Source organism: Dermochelys coriacea, chromosome 5, assembly GCF_009764565.3.
Source record: "Dermochelys coriacea isolate rDerCor1 chromosome 5, rDerCor1.pri.v4, whole genome shotgun sequence".
NCBI lineage: Eukaryota > Metazoa > Chordata > Testudines > Dermochelyidae > Dermochelys > Dermochelys coriacea.
In genome coordinates, this window is record NC_050072.1 from 48,054,127 (window position 1) to 48,072,275 (window position 18,149).

An 18,149-nucleotide genomic window follows, 5' to 3' on the forward strand; every position below is an offset into this window, starting at 1 on the left:
TTACATGTAGGGGAGTATTGCATTACCCTTTAGATGGGCCTGCTTTTGAAGCTTACTTGGAAATCACAAATGGAGGAAAACGTGATGGTTTTCCTACTTAATAGCATTAGCTGCAGGAAACATATTAGACCTATTTTGACAACTGCTTTGTCACTATATCCATTTCAGGGGGCAGCTCAATTGGTTGAATTTTATTCTTGAAGCCCTAAATGATTTGAGTCCAGGCTGTCAGAGACCACAGCTTTCCATGCTCGTTGAGGTTAGTTGCTGTAGCATTTCAAGTGTAGGAAGGCCCATGGTGCACAATTCACCTCTTTTCCCAGATTTATTCTTGAGGATGATAGGATGGATTGGGTGTATGGGTTTTTTGGAAATCTTTTTTTCCCTTTTGCTTCTCAGCCAAATAGTGTATGTTTTGTTAAACATACATCTTTCTTTGTAGTGCATAAAAAGGCACAATAGGGCAGCCCTAAGCAGAGCTTATTCTTCTTTTCCATCCCTCTTCTATCATTTTTTATTGCCGTGGATACCACCACCATGATCCCCATCACTCAGATGTCACAAACTTGTGATCTCATGATAGAATCATCCCTCTTCTCCTCATGAAGACACACAGTTTCCAAGTCTTGCAATTCCAAGAATATAAACCTTCCTCTTTGTCTCAATAGCTAAAACCATTGTCCATACCCTGGCCATTAACTCTGCTTTAGACCGTCTCTTACCCACGTCGCTTCCCTGAACTGCATTCAAAATACAGCTGCGAAGATCATCTTTCTCAGCTGTCATTCAGCCCATGTCACTCCCCTCTGAATCCCTCCCCTAGTTCCTATTTTGCCATCTCATAAGGTCCTACATAACTCCTCCCTAGTCAGCTTTCATTTCTATTTCTGTCAGTGACACCCAATTTCAAAGCACCTTCCTGTCTTCCCCTCCTTTCTCTTTTTTGCATCTCCTTCTGTATGGCCCCCTTTACACAGAACACACTTCCAACCCCAGACAACCAAGTCCACTTCCTCTCTTCTTTCAAATCACTCCTCAAGACTAATTTTTTTTTCTGCAATGTCCACAATAAGCAGTGAAAGCAACAAGGGAGATACAAAATTCTACCAAACAATTGATGTAGCAGAACCATCATATAACAATCAGATAACCACAACATTTTAACCTCCATCCTCCTTTTTCCCCATTCCACATATATCCAAGAGTTCATTGCTTTTGTTTGTCACCTCATGTCAATAACAACATTGTAAATGGCTTAGGGAAGAGCATCTCTCTTTTATTTGCTTTATAAATCACTTAGTGCACTTGATACATTCCATAAATAATTTTAGATGTCCAAAAAATAATGTGTAAAACACCCCTCTTTTGGGCAACCCATGCTCCCTTTCTCAGGAACTTTAAAAGCACAGGCCAGCACCTTAGATAAATGTATACCTTAAGACCTAACTTGTAATGTGGAAGACAGAATTCTGGTAATCACACATTTGAGCACACTGCAGCTAGTACCAGAGCTTGTTCCATTTTTTGGTACTACGCACTTCTGGATCTGAGATAAGAAACAAGCCTTTAAAGAACACATATGCTGTTGCTATCTGACAAGCATATTAGGTTAGACACTGGTCTCAGAGACCCCCTAATGACAATTTTTTCAGGAAAATAAATATAGCTTTAAAATACAAAGACTACAAGTGTTGCACCCTGAATAATGATTTGATTTCCTCAATGAAGTGTTATGCAGTCTAAGCACACTCAGTTATCTGGTAGAGAACCCTTGAAAACAACTCAGTGGCAGTAGAAAACAAACTAATCCCATGCTAAAAATAACATGCTCACTTGCTGTCTTTGTTTTCAAAGTAATAATTTGCTTCACTTTTTTTTTTTTTTTTTTTTGCATCCTGGGAATGCACCACACTCCAAGGATTTTCCTGTTAAACACATGCATAACAGATACAAAATACATGCTTTGTGTCTTTCCTCTTCAGATTAGGGACCGTCTTTCTAAACATACTACAAATAATCTGCAAAAGTGCTTTCACCAGACTCTTCTTTCCTCCAGAACATGGATTGAAATGTCTGCATTGGAAGGGCAATGAAAAGCAAGCAGTGATTAAAACAAATGATTGCCCGGCCACACCAGAAGAAAGACAGGAAGGAGGAGGCAATGGATGTGGTTTAATTAGATTGCCACATTATTCACCTAAAATATCACGGCATACCCAACAATAATTGTACAATTAATGTCATCATCCTGTCCTTAATCATTTCTATATAATCCCCAACCTGGTCCCAGCCACTGGATGGCTGGGACCCCGCTGCCCTTCCCTCATCTGAGATTAAGGGGATTATAAAGGGGGGGACGACTGGCTTCTCGCTGGTCTAGTTGTAGGAGCCTCAACTACCCCCTTACTCAGCTCCCTTCAGAGATGCTTTCCTTCAAATCCTTTCTAAACTGTTTTATCTGATAACTGTATCTCTTCCATAACAGTAACTGCCAGATCTGCCACATGGAGACACCAGCAATGATGCCTGGCTGCCTCCTCCCACCCCCACCAGGTTAATATCAGACATAATTATATCCATTCCCCCAGCAGATTGGCGTACCCCGTCCTCCCTGAATAACTCATGCCCAGTAAGAGATCCCAGTGAAGAATTACCAACCCTCCTTGGGTACATACAAATATAGCCACCTAGCTATTCACAGACCCCCTGGACTTATTGACCCATCAAGTCTTCATTCCCGCCCCCGCCCCCCGTACACACTGTGCTGCAACATGTCAGGCTCAAATAATTGTCACCCCACAGAACAATTCCTGAATCTGCCCAAAAGCCCATGTAGCTCTGAGTAGCAATTTGACTGCCTTACATCTTCCCAAATCACTTTCACTTTCTATTGGCTGCCACATTGAGTTGTGCCTCAGTTTCCCTAATCAGTATCTTCTAGATCTTGGCTGTGCCCATTTCTCCTAGTTTGATCCCCCAGTTCTGTTGAAATCTTGGCTGCATCTGTCCCAGCCTGCACCTCCATTTTCCCCCCAGTTTTGATTTCCACATCTCAGCTAGCTTCCTGGCCAAGTCCATCCCAAACTGTGCCTCAATTTGCCCAATTTTGATCCCCCGTTTCAGCTACACTATTGGTTGTAGCCATGCCTGAGCCATAAGCCTGAGCCACGCCTCAAAGTTTTCCTCAATTCAGCCCCCAGTTTTGTCTGGAGTCTTGGCCACCACTATTCTGAGCCATACCACAGTTTCCCAAAATTTGGGTCTCCCTTTTCAGCAGGAGTCTTGACCTATGCCTCAGTTTCCCCAATTCTGGTCCCAGGTTTATTTGGAGTCCTGACTGCAGCCACTTTAAACTTTGGTTCCCAAATATGTCCCTAAATTCCCCCCCCCCCCCGCCCCGAGTTCGATCAGAGGTGTTTGATCTGTAACATTGGGTCTACTGGGGAATCCCACACTCAGCTGGATGCTGCCTGCATACCAGTCCTGTACCCCTGCATAGCCTGGAGAGTGCCCAGGGTGTTACTTGCCCACCCCTTAATGGCCAGACTCTAAGACTTGCAGAATCCCAGGAAAGACATTCCAAACTCTGGGAATGTCCCTGTACGTCCCCTATTCTCATTCCCATACCCAGCCAGCCATACTGTCTCCCCACTCCCCTTTAAGAGGGGCCACACAGCTCTGTGAACAGCCAGCTATCCTGCTCCACTCACCCAATGGCTTCCATACTAGCTGCCACACCCAGGCAGCCACCTTGTCCCCCAAATAGGCCACCTACTCCCTCCTCTATGGTATGGGGAGCCCCAGCCAGCCCTCTGACCCCAAGAAGACACCCAATCACTTCTCTGCAGTAAGAGGAGTCTGGTCAGTCCCCCTACCCCTACCACGAGCCACTCCCCTTCTTCCTCTGGCTCAGGCTCCCCTTTGCCCCCATGCCTGCTGCTTTTGTTGCCAACCCAATCCAGGTATAAGAGGGCCTGGTTTGCCAAATTCTCAAACTGCACAGGATATAAATACCCCCGGTATTTCTTTTTGCGAATACAGACTAACACGGCTGCTACTCTGAAACTTGAAATAATTCAGTTGATGATCGGCATCTAAAGGGACATTTAGTCTAGACCAGTGGTTCTCAATCTTTTTTTTTATTTGTGAACCCATAAAAAAGTTCAAATGGAGGTACGGACCCCTTTGGAAATATTAGACTGTCTGCAGAGCCCCAGTCATCCGCAGACCACAAATTGAGAACCAGTGGTCTAGAGAGCGTCTACATCATGTGCACACATTTGGGACACCCCAGGCTAGATGTTCAGAAGTGCTCAGCACTCAGCGGCTCCCATTGTGACACTTATGGCCAGATTTTCCAAAGATTTCAGCACCCAGAATCTGACCACTTATTTTGGTGCCTAAGTGAGCTTTGAGCTCTTTTGAAAATCTGGCCCTAAATACACATTTCATTAAGTGGTATAAAAATAAAGTAGACTAGCATGCAGTAGAATAATACAGTTAATCAGTGGTGCTATGTCCTCCTGTTAAACCAGCATTTGCTTTAGTATACCTAGCGTATGACAGCTCCCTCTACACATGTGCCGATTTCATCAATTTCCCTTTTTTAATTGCTTTAGACTGAGTGAGGAAAGTAATTCAAAAAATTAGAAGCAGCCTCTCAGTAAAAAGTGATTATTTGTACTTTGGAAAATAAGATCCTAGACACAAAATCCTAAAATGGTTCCAAATAAGAGAAAGTTAGCTATTATCTAGAAACACACAATACTTTACTTATTGTTGTATTTATTCATACAAGGAACTTCTTGCAAGCTACCATTATGGAAATATAAATATAAAGACCAAAGAATTTAAATGCCATGTCTAGCATAATGAATAGTAATACCCAAATCTATCTTTGTTTTAACCCTGATTAAAAGTGTACATAGAATGTAAAGATTATAATCTTTCACTACTTTATTTGATTCTTGCCTGTAGTTGGTCTGCCTGATCAGAGAGACCGTGGAGAGAATTATAACCCACACAGCAGTTTCCCTGAGAAACATAGCTTCTAATTAAATTGTTCATAACATGATCTAATTAAAATAAAAAGGTGTAAAACCTTTAAGGAAAGAACAAATATAAGCACAACTGTAATTACTCTAGAAATAGTAGAACAAGAACTTCACATTCAAACCCATGCTACTCCCCGTTTTCCTGTGTATTCAGAATACTAGCTCTTCAGGTCTACTCATCATATTGCACTGCTCACCTTTGCATATGAGCTGCATTCAAAGAATCTTAAACAGAGGGAGAAGGATGTCAGAACTCTAACTCTAGTGTCTGACCCCTCTTGCCACAACCTGACCCTCCTGCAGACACAAACCATCTGTGAACTAGTTTCCTCCTTCCTCGAAACACTTTTTCATGCAAACACTGCAAAAGGCTTTTTTCATTTGGCAAAGTGAGGGGAAGTCAGTTGCTGACAGGTAATTTGGGATATGGATGGAAGGACTAAAACTTCCCTTCCTCATTCTTCTTCCCTTCAAGATGATATATGGTATTCCCAACAATCCTTGAAGTCAGTGAGACTCCTCTCACTAGTCAAGTAAGATATATGCCTAAGGGTTGGAGGACTAGGTCCTTAGAGAGGGGCAACAGCTTCCCTCTAATCAAAATCTGGCCATGTCCCTGTCTGTATTCATTTTGTCTCATACACTTATACGTTAAATGATTGCTCCTATCTAACCTACAATATATGCAAATCCCAAAGCAGTACTGAACATCAGTCTTTTCTTCTATTACCATTCTCTAATCTAATCTACTTCTTCTGCATTCCCTTTTATGACATCTGCAGAGGAAGACAATTAATTATAGCCTTAGGTCAGCATTTTGGAACAGTCTAGTGCTAATATTTAATTGCACAGTCACGTTGAGGGTTTTTTTTATCCTGCTAAATACGTTACGTATTTACAAACATCCAGGTTTTTCCTGCTTTCACATGCACTTGACAATTGTGAAAATAATTCTAACAAGTAATGTCTATTAGCCACAAATCTTAACGAAATTAGGATTATAAAAAATGCACAGCAATTTTTCAATCCAAATACAAATGTGTGTATAAATATTTTGTGTTTGTACAGTGTCTGGTACATTGGGGGGCCCTGTCCTCTAGTACAGTGGTTCTCAACCAGGGGTATGCGTACCCCTGTGGGTACACACAGGTCTTCCAGGGGGTACATCAACTCATCTAGATATTTGCTTAGTTTTACAACAGGCTGCATGAAAAGCACTAGCCAAGTCAGTACAAATTAAAATTTCAGACAGACAATGACTTGTTTATACTCCTCTGTATACTATACACTGAAATGTAAGTACAATATTTATATTCCAATCAATTTATTTTATAATTATATGGTAAAAATCAGAAAGTAATGAATTTTTCAGTAACAGTGTGCTGTAACACTTTTGTCTTTTTATGTCTGATTTTGTAAGCAAGTAGTTTTTAAGTGAAACTTAAGCTTTTAAGTACTCTTAAGAGGTGAAACTTGAGGGTTGGTGTCTTTTGGCTCCACGTATCAATAAAGTTTCTCAGGCATTTGCCCTGTAAAACTGCAACGACAGTCTGTTCACTGTTCAGAGTCGTAGTTGATGGAGGTCTTTGATAATTCTCTGGTAACGATTTCCCAGCAGGAAAGGAGTTCTACAACAACACTGAAAAAATTACAAACAAACCCAAAACTACAGTACAATACACAGAGTACTGCAAACATTCTTGAATTAACTGATATGTACTTTTTGAAATCTTGATAAATTTATATTGGGTCTTGGTCCATGACTGGGGCTCGTAGGTGCTACAATAATAAATAATATTTTCAAAGCATGAAAAAATTGCTTATTTTTATACTAATTTTAACATAAAAAGGAAACTCAATGATATGCTCTATTCAGGCAAGTCAAACAGGATTTAAACAGACAATCTTTCTACAGAATTTTTGAACAAACCTACAGAAGTCTGTAGTGAGGAAAAGAAATTTCTACTTAATTCTCTTATTATTTGTGCGCTTTAGTGTAATACGCCTTGAAGTGTACCAAGCGAAACCACTCAAAGATACTTTTATTGTGCAGTAAAAATGTCCACATGGGGAGGTAGTGTGGTGCAGCTAAGGCACTCTAAATATACACCGTGGCTTGCTGTTCAATAACTTCTCCGTGTGGACAAGCCCTAAAAAGCACCACAAACCTCACCACCTTTGGCTCCAAGTGCAGGACGCACTTTGACTTTGCTAATATGCACACATAACACGGTATACATTGTGACGAGGTCGGGCCAGATGGCTACAGGAAAGTGATTTTTCTTTTTTCAGGGGAGAGCACAAACGCAGTCCCCCACTACCACAAATTATGCAGTTGAGTTTCCAGAGTTTGGGGAAATCGCGGGGGTCACCCTGGGAAAACCACCTTCGTGATCATGGTATCTCCCCTGCGAGGAGAGTGATAGAAGGCAGATTATTAACCCCAGATTAAGCAGGTCCCTTTTCCCTGGGTAAGGTAACAAGGGCAGTTCCAGAACAATCAGGAACTAGCTGGAACCAATTAAGGCAGGCAGGCTAATTAGGACACCTGGAGCCAATTAAGAAGCTGCTAAAATGAATTAAGACAGGCAGACTAATCAGGGCACCTGGTTTAAAAAGGACCTCATTTCAGTCAGGAAGGGGCATGCAAGGAGCTGAGAGTGAGAGGGTGTACCGCTGGAGGACTGAGGAGTACAAATGCTATCTGGCATCAGGAGGAAGGTCCGGTGGTGAGTATAAAGAAGACGTTGGGAGGAGGCCATGGGGGAGGAGGCCAGGGAGTTGTAGCTGGAGAAACACTGTAGACAGCTGTGATCCACAGGGCCCTGGGCTGGAACCCGGAGTAGAGAGCGAGCCCTGGTTCCCCCCTATCCCGCCAACTCCCTATTGGATACAGGAGGAGTTGTCCTGGACTGTGGGTCCCACCAGAGGGGAAGGTCCCTGGCCTGTCCCCTGACCCACTAGGTGGATCAGCAGAGACTGCGGGGATTTCCATTTCCCTTCCATTTCCCCATGCTGGCCCGTGATGAGGTTAGCTGAGTGAATGGCAGGTTTGAGCCACTAGCAAAAGTGGCCAAACTGAGGGTTGCCGTGAATCTCTGAGGCAAATCCACCAATAAGTGCAGGAACCACCAAGGCAGAGGAGGAACTTTGTCACAACATATAATTTAAAAGAATTACCAAAACTAAAACATTCCACTGCACACACAATTTTTCCCCTGCGGACAGAAAAAATTAATCACATGAAAAATTTTAGTCACATTGCTTAATGCTCTACTGGAAGGTGCTCAGATACTATACTGATGAACACTGCATCAGACCTTGTACAGAACAGAATTCTCACAATCATTTTTCAGGATTAAACTGCATTTTAATCACAGGTTAAATATACTTTTCTCACAGAATTGTCCACATGATCTTGAGCAGGGGTCTCAAACTCAAATGACCACGAGGACCATATGAGGACTAGTACATTGGCCAGAGGGCTGCACCACTGACCCGCCCCGCTGCCCCGGCCCCACCCCCACTCCACCCCTTCCGTGAGGCCCCACCTCTTCCCACCCCCATTCCAACCCCTTCCCCGAAATCCCACCCCAACTCCACCCCCTCCCTGCCCCCACAGGGTGCAGAAGGGGTGCAGGGTGCAGCAGGGGGCTCAGGGCAGGGGGTCAGGGTGCAGGGTGTGGCAGGTGGATCAGGGCACGGGGTCGGGGTGCAGGAGGGGTGTGGGGTGCAGCAGGGGGCTTAGGGCAGGGGGTTTGGCTGCAGGAGGAGTTCGGGGGTGGGTCCGGCCCTGCATGCACCGAGGTCAGGAAGCGGCCGGGACCTTGGGGGTGGGAGGAGGCAAAGGGGTCTGTGTGTTGCCCTGGCCGCTCTTCCAGGTACCTCCCCCGAAGCTCCCATTGGCTGGGAACGGGGAACCGTGGCCAATTGCCTGCTCCTGGAAGTGGCTGGGATCTTGGAGGGAGGGCAAAGGGGTCTGCATGTTGCCCTGGCCGCTACTCCAGGTACCTCCCCCGAAGCTCCCATTGGCTGGGAACAGGGAACCGCGGCCAGGAGGTACCTGGAGGAGTGGCCAGGGCAACACGCAGACCCCTGTGCCCCCACCCGCCAGGTCCCAGCTGCTTCCCGGAGCGGCGCGGGGGCAGGGCAGGCAGGCAGGAAGGGAGCCTGCCCTGCCTCCGGTGAGCACTAGGCTGGAGCCACTCTAGGTAAATGCAGGGGGGGCCCCACAGGGATGCGGCCCGCGTGTTTGAGATCCCTGATCTTGAGGGTCATTTTTCCCCAGTAACATTCAATGAGCCCTTTATGGATCTCACAGTCTTTGAAGTATAGTTTGTCATGCTTCATATTGTTTACTATATTATTACTTGGAAAATTAATACAAAATTATGTTAAATAGTGAACTAGATTTCAAGGAGTGGGCCATAAAATAAGTGTGAACAACAAATATATGAACATTCAAAATGTTTTCGTAGGGTATAAAGAAGAAAAATATGGGCGTAAGCCTAACCAAGGAAGTCTTGGTTACCCTGGTCTAGGAGACATTACACAGCCAAATCACTGCTATTTTAAAATATTATTCTCACAGAACATTGCCATAAGTATTGTCAAATCTTTTTGTTATTGTGTTTCATTTATTTTAGGAATGTTTTTGAGTTTTATGCTGTCAGTATTAGAATGCTACCAAAAGAAAAGCTTTAAGGAAGTACAAATGTCTCACTAACAGCACTAAACAGCAACATTAATGGGCTCTGTAACAAGTCTTTCAAGGTGCTATAATGCTCTCCATCTGATTCACATCTTCTGAAGTCCATTTCCCTAGTACCTTTATACTGAACACACTTAGTGAGCCAGGGAGAGTCTAGGCTTTGAAGCCTGAGGCCGCCACCATAAATAAACCTGTGCGCCTCACAGCTCTGTCTAATTCACAAAGGGAATGATTTAACTGTAAAGGGCTTTACAGTTCAAGTCTTACTTCCACCGCAAGAGAATGCCATTTTCAGGACATATAGTGTACTTCTAAAGGTATAAAAAGAGTTAAATGTAAAACAAGCAAGCAGTGAAGAAAATGAACAGAGCGGTAAATGGAGAAGTCACTTATTATCAGCACGAAGGATGCAAGGCCTGAGGAGCAGAGGACTGACATATCACTAAAACATGAGAATGCAGACAAAGGGCCAAATTCATCCCTAAAGTAATTCCTTGGAGCTCAGTGAATCAATTATAGTCAGCTCAATGGAGCTGCACCAGGGATACATCTGACCCTTGAGGAATTTATTTAACCTAATGCCTCTTTACCAAATACTGTAACTTATTCATTGCAGTACTGGATTTAAACCATTAAAGAGAAGATGGCTTTCAGAAAACATTTTTCAAAACAGACTTATTTCCCATGCTAAATAAAAAAAGTGAAGTATACCAGACACTTAACTCGAAAGACTTCTAGTTTACTGAAAAGAAGAGCAAAACAAAAACACACCACCTCTTTCAACTGCTTTCAGGCATGTCTACAAAACAGCTGTAGACACTCAGTTGGGACCAAAATAGGGATTTCACATATACGGAAAGCAGGTGAAAACCACATCAGATTCACAGGTAAAATCACTGTGTTCTAAGAAAATACGATGAACTATAATAGGTGATAGAGGAGCTCAACCATGAAAGTCAGGCAAATAAGATTAAAAATGAACCTGAGCAAAAGAAAGATCATGCTCAGTTGATCAGTGTAGATGGAAAATTGAGAGAGCAAGTAGCTTGACAGATCTATCTTGCAAAGGTGTTTAGGTCTTTTAGAAATCGGGTGAAGGGAACCATGATCAGAAACAGACCGGCCTGGATCAAGTTCAGGTAAATAGAAGTCTATGACTATAGTATTCCATCCTTCTGCTAGTAGCTTAACACAGACACTTTATTGATGCATGTAATCCATTTACAGAATTGCTATTGTGACTCAGCCACGCACTGTACTGCTAAAGAAAAGCCAACTAAACACCAACACCAAGCTAAGATGGTCCCCAGTACAAATAAAAAATATTACAGGATCAGGCAGAAATAAGAGACACCAAGAGACCATGCCACCCCCAAGAGGATCAAGTCCTAACTTGTTATAGGAAACAGAAGAAACAAATGGGGGAAGGGGCAAGGGGGCAGAAGCAAAATCAAGAGAAGGGAGAATAGTCACAAGCCAACTGAAATGAAGTAAATGGGACTCACTGTGTGCTCTGAGGGCAGCCAGAAAAGGACTCACAAAAGGAGTTCCACAACAAGGGAACCCTACCATAGGGTGGTCTTGATTGAGCCTAGGGACTGAGAAAAGAATTGGCTCAGCTGACTATAGTTGTAAGACAAGAATGTATGGTAGGGCTAGAGCCATCCTTCATGCCCCAAAACAGGAACATAGTTATGGTCATAACGAATCAATACCAGATGTTTTAGAGGAAGGTGTAAAACACAGCCTATAATAATGCAACAACATGTATATAGAAGGTATTTCTTCCTCACCCCTGCTAGTTAGTGGTTGGCTTTAAATTCAGAAGCACGAAAGCTAATAGCCTTTAAACGTTTTTATCTTAGCTAATACAGCAACTAAGCTAATACAGCTAAGACTTCAAGATGGAGGTTAATTTCCAGCTCAAGGAGATATACTTGCATTAGCTCTGTTCAAGCTAGCAGACTGAAAATAGAAGTGTAGCTGCTATGCCATGAGCCTTCGGAGAGGAACAAGCACAATCCTGTCTGAAACCCGAGGCATATACTTGGGACAGCTTGTCCCTCCTGCTGCTCACACCATGACAGGTAGACTTCTGGTTTTTGTGCCCTACCTTGATCAGAGGCAGCATGATTGTCTCTTCTCGAGCTGGAAATTACACCTACAGCTTGAAGTGTAGCTATACCCTCAGAGAGGATTGAATATAATGAACATGGGACATCAACAGGCACTACACATATCTCTAGCTCTGCTTGATTGTTAACATCTTAGGAAGCTGCTTATTTGTTAGGAGAGTTAGTAGCAACTATTATTACGTGTGTTTTTATGAAGAACTGCATTGCAATATAGGCCTCCTATTACTGTTCCACAATATTACTGTGTTTAAGATACAGGGTAGATGCTCTCAGTTGAGTTCTGCCTGAGACACATTCATTCTTTTATTTACATTCAATCTTGCAACCTCTTAGAGCTGGGATAGAAGAAGTTGGTAGTTGACAGTATCACATACTGCCAAGAGGTCCAGAAGGCTGACTACAATGTACATCCCCTGTCTTTAGACAGGAGGAGGTCATTCATGAGAGTAGCCTGTGCAGTCATAGTCCTGGCCTAAAATTCATTGGCATTGAACCAGGTTGTTATAGGCAGAGAAAGTGGTGTTGAAGGCTATTTTTAGCTAGTGTCTCAATTAGCTTGTGTTACAAGTCTCAGAATGATGCTAAGTTTCTGTCACAATTATAAAACTGCAAGAGAGAGTGGAAAGGAGGCAATAGGCACAACTGTCTGCAGAAGCCATAGATATTGCCTAAGTGCAAGGAACAGAGTTCCAGGTGGTGGCTGTGATTGCTGTAATTGCTTCCATCAATCCTTGTTGACCAAATTTTGAGAATGAAACACTGTATTTCCAGTCTTGGGTCTGGTTTGTTGTTTCTGGAAACTAGCTAGGTCATTTCAGATGCAGGTCGTCTTCTCTGACAAAAAAGGATGGTAATTCCCCACAATGAGAGACATTCAGTTCTGGGTATTACTACAGAGAAGTCTCGATTTACAAAGTGATTACCGCCCAGAAGACTTCTGAAAGGCAGGACTTTGCTGCCTCTATGGGTGATCAGAATTAGGTTCTTTTAGCTTCCATTACAGCAGTTGCATAAGTTCAAAAGAATTCTTAGGGTATGAGTTTGCCTGAACCCGTCTGCATTTTTCTCCAGTTCGGATCAAGTTTTCTTCCTTCCTTCCTGCTTTTTATGTTGCAGGTGATCTGAGAACCAAAGGAATGTGTGTGGATGGCAAGGTGAGAGGGGGTACTTTTGTACTACAGCACCTTTAGTGATAGTCAGGGAATGGTTATAGAGTTTTACCAATTCTTCTACCCCTCAATCTCTTGATTGAGTAGAATTTTCTATACATATTTTAGAATTTGGTAGAGTCTAGGAATTTTCAGGGGTGAACCAGGCAGGAGACTTCTTCTCGTCTTCTGATGGGGTGGGGAGTAGAGGAGTTCTTATCTACCCTGACAGGAGAAGTTGGTCACCCAAGATGGTGAGGAGTTGTATTTTCAATGTATTTATCCAGCCTAGAGTGCGTCCATCCTTATGAGGGGTTCCAGAGGGGGGCAATGGATCAGTGTTCACGACACATCCCCCATAAGTACCCAGCTGCACCTTGTCTGCATTCTGAAGAAATGGACGATCCAACTAGGAGATCGAATTTGAGGATTACTACGAATCTCAAGTCAACCAACTGGTTCCAAATCATGATTTTCTAGTCATAGGTCCTCTAGTTAAGGTCCTCCAGCTGAATGTTGAAGGGTTCTCTGATGCCAAGCAGGAACTTATTGGTTTTCTGTCAAAGGAAGTTCTAGCAGATGTCATTTGTCTACAAGAAAAACTCACATCACTCTGAATGAAGCAGTTGGTTTAAGATCATTGGTTTCAATCTGTTAAATTACAATCTTTAAGTGAAACATGGTTGAGCCACATACATCCATAGTAATATATTGGATGCTGTCCTTACTGAATTTTCACCCTTTTGTGACACAGAGTTGGTGGGTTTCAAATCATAAATGTATATAAGCCACCGGGTGAAACATGGGGTCCACAAGTTCCCCCAAGGCTTATGCATCTGACAGTCTACGTTGGTGACTTTAATAGTCATCATAGAATCATAGAATATCAGGGTTGGAAGGGACCCCAGAAGGTCATCTAGTCCAAACCCCCTGCTCAAAGCAGGACCAAGTCCCAGTTAAATCATCCTAGCCAGGGCTTTGTCAAGCCTGACCTTAAAAACCTCTAAGGAAGGAGATTCTACCACCTCCCTAGGTAACGCATTCCAGTGTTTCACCACCCTCTTAGTGAAAAAGTTTTTCCTAATATCCAATCTAAACCTCCCCCATTGCAACTTGAGACCATTACTCCTCGTTCTGTCATCTGCTACCATTGAGAACAGTCTAGAGCCATCCTCTTTGAAACCCCCTTTCAGGTAGTTGAAAGCAGCTATCAAATCCCCCCTCATTCTTCTCTTCTGCAGACTAAACAATCCCAGCTCCCTCAGCCTCTCCTCATAAGTCATGTGCTCTAGACCCCTAATCATTTTTGTTGCCCTTCGCTGTACTCTTTCCAATTTATCCACATCCTTCTTGTAGTGTGGGGCCCAAAACTGGACACAGTACTCCAGATGAGGCCTCACCAGTGTCGAATAGAGGGGAACGATCACGTCCCTCGATCTGCTCGCTATGCCCCTACTTATACATCCCAAAATGCCATTGGCCTTCTTGGCAACAAGGGCACACTGCTGACTCATATCCAGCTTCTCGTCCACTGTCACCCCTAGGTCCTTTTCCGCAGAACTGCTGCCGAGCCATTCGGTCCCTAGTCTGTAGCGGTGCATTGGATTCTTCCATCCTAAGTGCAGGACCCTGCACTTATCCTTATTGAACCTCATTAGATTTCTTTTGGCCCAATCCTCCAATTTGTCTAGGTCCTTCTGTATCCTATCCCTCCCCTCCAGCGTATCTACACATCCTCCCAGTTTAGTATCATCCGCAAATTTGCTGAGAGTGCAATCCACACCATCCTCCAGATCATTTATGAAGATATTGAACAAAACGGGCCCCAGGACCGACCCCTGGGGCACTCCACTTGACACCGGCTGCCAACTAGACATGGAGCCATTGATCACTACCCGTTGAGCCCGACAATCTAGCCAGCTTTCTACCCACCTTATAGTGCATTCATCCAGCCCATACTTCCTTAACTTGCTGACAAGAATGCTGTGGGAGACCGTGTCAAAAGCTTTGCTAAAGTCAAGAAACAAAGCGAGTGGGGTCATGTGATTGCAGACCCAAACAGCGAACACCTGTAATGAGCAACAAGTAATGATCTCGCACTGGTCCATGACACTAAGCATTGTGGTACCTTCCATTCAGCATGTTGGAATAGGATTATTGCCCAAACCTGTGCTGGGTCATGTCATTTTCCAATCACCCACAGCCAGTGACATGTACTGTACTTAATGATTTTCTACATAGCCAACATCATCCATCATTGATGCAGATGGGAATGCATCTTCTGATTATAAGGAGTGTACTGAAGCCTAGATAGAACATCTAGAAGGCAGATTGGCGATTCTTTATAGAGTACTTAGAACAGAGCATCATAACCATCCAATTAAACATTATCTCCATGGAAGATGCAAATCGTTATTTCTGTTGTGCAATTTTTAAAACTGTAAGTGCAACAATTCCATGCAGCTTCCTATCAGTGTTCATTCCATATTTGAATGAGGATTATGCAGACTTGCTGAGGCAGCATGAGCAGTAGTGTGATCTGAAGATTGTGGACCATCTTATAGAATCATTGGATGCCATTCACCGGGCTCAATGGGAGGAAGTGACAGTGATGCTTGACTTTACCCCGTCAAGCAAGAAGAGTTGGAGCTTAATTTGTTGACTAGGTGTGGCTCAATGTGTCTGTGCACAAAGCAGGCCAGCAGTTACTCCAAATCAGATTGCCAATCATCTGTTGAAGGTCACCAAAGCGCCTGTTAACAGAGTTGTCAAATGACAGGTACATGATGAGGGGCAGTGTTTCCTAAGGAGCAATTCAACCGATAGTAAGATGAAGCCATTCACTAGTCTGGAACTGGATAAAATGCTGAATGATTTAAAAACATGTACAGTTCCTGGATATGATGAAATTGCACCTGAATTCATGAAACATCTGGGTCCTCATGCTCAGGAATGGCTAATTTGGTTTTTCAACAGAATTATGTGGGAATCCAGACTCTCTAGAATCTGGCACCAAGCGAAGGTTACTGCCTTGATGAAACCTGTGAAAGATTTATACTTGTCTTTGAGCTACAGACAAATTTCACTTCTAAACGTCTGCTTTAATGTGCTTGAGTATCTGATTTCACAAAGAATTTCACCACCTGTGGAAGGCATGCTGCAAGCTCGTTTTCTCCGTGGTCATAGTACATGTGATCAAGTGCTGGAACTTACAACTTTCATCGAAATTGGATTCCAACATAAGCTGAAGACTGGTTCAGTTTTTCTTGGCCTGACCGCAGCATACAATACAGTTTGGCACATGGGCCTCTTGGTGAAATCGTCTAGAACTATGCCAAGTTGGTTAGTATGTCCAATGGCTCAGTTTCTGAGAAATCGCCATTTCCACTTGCATATTGGTGATAGAAAAAATACATGGAGGCACCAGGCTGCCACAAGGATCAGTATTATTTCCAACATTATTCAACTTACATTCAAATCATCTACCATATACTGGGTCTCGCAAGTTTGTTTATGCAGATGACATATGCCTCAGCACTCCGTCACACTAGAGTGTGTTCTGAATGTAGATATGGCGTCTATGACTGATTATTGTCATCGGTGGTTTGTGATACAAGTGGAAGTAAGACTGTGTCAAGTGTCTTCCGCTTCCATTATGCACAAGCGGGCAGAGAGCGGAATATAGTTCTCAATGGTCAGCAAATAAAAGTATGATTCACACCTGGTCTATCTAGGCATCAAGTTGTATAGAACTCTCATATATTGTGACCATCTTACAAAGACAGCAACCAAGGTCAAAACACGCAACAACCTGCTCAGAAAACTGGCCGGAATGACATGGGGCGTCAATGCCCAAATGTTACGCACTTCAGCCTTGGCACTCTGTTATTCAGCAGTGGAGTACTACACTCCAAAATGGGCTTGCTCATCTCAGACAAAGATGATTGACATACAACTTAATTGCACCATGCATATTATTTCCTGTACATTTACATTGATTCCTGTACCCTGGTTACTGGTTTTCTGCAATATTGCTCCCCCCGAAGTGTTTCCAGAGGTAAAAGCATAGCAAAGCTTGTGACAAAATTGTGTGACATGCCACATCTACCATTAATTAAAGACTCATTTAATCTACCATGATTGTCTGTCCTCACAGCGCCAGTTATGGATAAATTTACTAGGTGAGGGATTGACGGTAGAGGACATATCACAAGCTTCATGGTCCAAAGAAAAAGTGACAAATAATTATTTTGTCTCGGACCCCACGCAGTGTCAACCCAGGTATAATTTACCACAAAAGCAATGGAGCTGGTTTTGTACTGGACATGGAATTTGTGCTCCCGCGGAATTTTGGTGGTGTTTTACAGACAGCCCATTATGTCAATGTGGGCAGCCACAAACCATGACACACACTGTTGAGGACTCCAAAATGACTCAACTTCCTAGAGGTCTTTGTTCCTTGAACACCATTGATAAGAACGCTGCGGATTGGTTTGACCAGATTGCATATAATAATAAAAGTGGTTCTAGAGATTACTTCTGAGAAACCAAAGATGGAAAGGTTGGTAATATGCCATATCAGAGGAGTCATCAAATGTTGAAGACCCCAAGGCAATTAATTCTGTAAACTTTATTCTCGTGTCAAACAGCATCTTGTCAGATCATCTGGGAAGCCTTTAATGTTCAGAAATTTACAGATTAGCAGAATGCTGGTGTTTGATTTGTCTCTGGTCTCAAGATTAAGTGGTACACTCTCAGAACTTTGTGGCAAGTGAGCCTTTCCTGGATTTGAACTCTGAAGGGAAAAGAATAGCTACACCACCTCCATGTTTCTCCTGACTGGATCTGGGTCTGCATCGGCAGTGTATAGAGTAGTCTTAGTAAACCAGGTGATCTAGTACTGGGTCTGTGGATATGCACAAGCTATCTTAATATTATTTGTTGATTATGAAAACAAAATATTTTTCAATGCCTTCAAATTCTGCATGCAGTTAGCTCTTCCCACACACCGGAAGATATCTACATAATACACGCAAACAACAGGTGTGCTAATCCCATATGCTTTTCTTTTAATTAATTAATTGAAGGTCTATATGTTTAC

At 43.1% G+C, this 18,149-nt stretch overlaps 1 protein-coding gene and 1 pseudogene across 3 annotated transcripts in view; both read right to left on the bottom strand.

Moving 5' to 3' along the window:
- Positions 1-18,149, bottom strand: part of SV2C (synaptic vesicle glycoprotein 2C) — a 219,545-nt gene that overhangs the window by 115,796 nt on the left and 85,600 nt on the right. The window lies entirely within an intron of this gene.
- LOC119856468 lies at positions 7,344-7,477 on the bottom strand (annotated as a pseudogene).